We start from the raw sequence: 2,970 nt of genomic DNA on the forward strand, positions 1-2,970 counted from the left end.
TTTCCCCAGATGACCTGCCGAGGATGGGTTTTGAGAAGACCCGCTTCCCCCAACAAAAACACCTTCCACTGAATTGACCACAGTCTCTCAAACATGATTAATAACACTTACACTTTTATATTACTTCGAACTCCTAAAATATAAGATGGTTGTGCAAAAAAAAAGAAACTCAAAATACAAGGGAAGATGTTAAAATAACCAATAAATCCCATCCATGGTAACATTCTGATTAATTTCTCCCCATCTTACCTTTCCCCCAGACAGCTATATCTCCTTTTAAATTAGAATCTCTATGTAAACCTGGTTTTCAGGTATTGTTGCTGAACTTTTATCCATGTCATGAAAGAGGCTTAACTGAAGAGAAGACTTTACAGCCTTACCCCGTCTTAGCACACAGGGGAACACTGGCTAATTTTGCCTTTCGGCTTCTTCGGGACTCACACTGCTCCCAGGTCCTGGCTGTTACCAGGAACAGCTGCAGTGCTGAGCGTTAACGTGCATTTCTCTCGTCTCTGTGGATTTCACAATTGGGAAGGGGCATCTCATTTATTGCTTTAATTTCTTTTTAGTGAGGGTGATTTTTTTTACTACTATAAATTATGTTTTCTTTGAATTCTCTATTGCTTTAAGAAGTTATTTATATATTAAGGAAATAAATTTCTAGTCCTCAAACAGTGTAGTTTATTTTCCACAGGTGTTCATGTGGGAGTTCAGGTTAGGATATGTTAGTTAGTTAGTTAGTTAGTTAGTTAGTTAGTTAGTTATTTTAGAGAAAGTGTGAGAGGAGGGGGACAGAAGGAGAGGCAGAGGGGAAGCAGGCTTAATCCCCAAACCCTGAGATCATGACCTGAACTGAAACCAAGAGTCGGAGGCTTAGCCAACTGAACCACCCAGGCGCCCCTAGGAAATTTTTAAACAGCAGCTGTCTGTGCGGGCAGGACACCCATCCCAGCACAGCCTTCTGATAGGGCTGGGTCTGAAGCTGGGGAGGTCCATGAGCACAGCTTACACGGCCCGCCAGGTGCAGTGAGCCCCAGGCGGGGCCATCCTAGGACCACAGGGTGACGGCAGAGCCTGGTTGTTCTAATAAAGCTCTCCCCGCTGCCAGAGATGCTGGGCACCAGCGGGGGGCACAGAATATCTGCCCAGAACCCACCCCCCACCAGACCTTGCAGGCCCACCCGCAGACACCGGCCAAAGAAAATAAGAAACATCCCGTTTTGTTCCCACATGGGCAGAGGGTCTAGACAGGACTGCCCAGACCTGAGAAAGGTAGAGGGATGCCCTGATAACCTTGCACACAAGCCATAGAAAAGAGAAGAGGGAGGGAATAAACAAATCAGTCTAAACACAGTCCAGGAAACAAAATTGTGTTTCCTACAAATGGTTGAGCTATGTAGCAAATTAAAATATGCATAATAATTTTAATAGGGTTCACAGGTGACACGGTAACTACAGAATAAGTTTTAAAAGGAAGAAGAGATCCTTTGGGTGAACACCCAGTAGTGCAATTGCTGGGTCGTAGGGTAGCTCTATCTTCAACTCTTTGAGGAACCTCCATACTGTTTTCCAGAGTGGCTGCACCAGCTTGCATTCCCACCAACAGTGTAGGAGGTTCCCCTTTCTCCGCATCCCCGCCAACATCTGTCGTTTCCTGACTTGTTCATTTTAGCCCTTCTGACCGGTGTGAGGTGGTATCTCATTGAGGTTTTGACTTGGATTTCCCTGATGCCCAGAGCATGTTTTCATGAGTCTGGTAGCCATTTGTATGTCTTCTTTGGAGAAATATCTTTTCATGCCTTCTGCCCATTTCTTGACTGGATTTTTTTTTTTGGTGGGGGGTGGTTGAGTTTAACAAGTTCTTTATAGGTCTTGGATACCGGCCCTTAATCTGATAAGACATTTGCAAATATCTTCTCCCATTCCATAGATTGCCTTTTGGTTTTGTTGACTGTTTCCTTTGCTGTGCAGAAGCTTCTTATCTTGATGGAGTCCCAATAGTTCATTTTTGCTTTTGTTTCCCTTGCCTTTGGAGACGTGTTGATCTGGATGGAACTAGAGGGTATTACGCTCAGTAAAATAGGTCAGTCAGAGAAAGACAAAGACCATATGATCTCACTCATGTGGAATTTAAGAAACAAAACAGATGAACATAGGAGAAGGGAAGGAAAAATAAAATAAGACAACATCAGAGAGGGAAACAAACCATAAGAGACTCTTAACTCTAGGAAACACACTGAGGGTTGCTGGAGGGGAGGCGGGTGGGGGGCTGGGGTAACTGGGTGATGGGCATTAAGGAGGGCACGTGATGGAATGAGCACTGGGGGTTACATGCAACTGATGAGTTACTGAATTCTACTCTTGAAACTAATAATACACTATATGTTAACTACATTGAATTTCAATAAAGAATTTAAAATAAATTTAAAGTAATTTTAAAAAGAAGGCAGAGCAGAGGCCTAAGAATATAAGCTGGGCACCAGAGAGCATCACAGATAGGATAGAGGAAGCTGAGAGCCCGCAGAACCACAGGGATGGCTAGAAACTGAAGAGTGGACACAAAAGGAAGCAGTGAGAAGCTCCCAGTGCAGGTGGAAATGCGGAGAGAGGGTCTGACAGAGGCGGAGGGCATGATGATCCAGCCCCCTGAAAAATGGTGAAGACCTCGGTCAGTGGAGCTGAACTAGGCTAAAAATACAGGAAGCCCTCCATGGCCTGAGGAAGATCTGAAAGTTTAATCTGAAAGAGTGACGTGTTGGGGCGCCTGGGCGGCTCGGTCGATTGATCAGACTCTTGATTTCGTCTCGGGTCACAATCTCGGGGTCGTGAGATCGAGCCCCTCGGGTCTGCTTGGGACTCTCTCTCTCCTTCCCCCCCCCCCCCCCCTTTCCCTAAGGTAAAAAAACAAATCTTAAAAAAAAAAAAAAAAAGGAGTGACATGTTCTGGGAAAAATGAAGGCAGAATGCTGC

The sequence above is a fragment of the Mirounga leonina genome, unplaced genomic scaffold (assembly GCF_011800145.1).
Source record: "Mirounga leonina isolate KUSES-001 unplaced genomic scaffold, KU_Mleo_1.0 Mir_166, whole genome shotgun sequence".
Taxonomy (NCBI): domain Eukaryota; kingdom Metazoa; phylum Chordata; class Mammalia; order Carnivora; family Phocidae; genus Mirounga; species Mirounga leonina.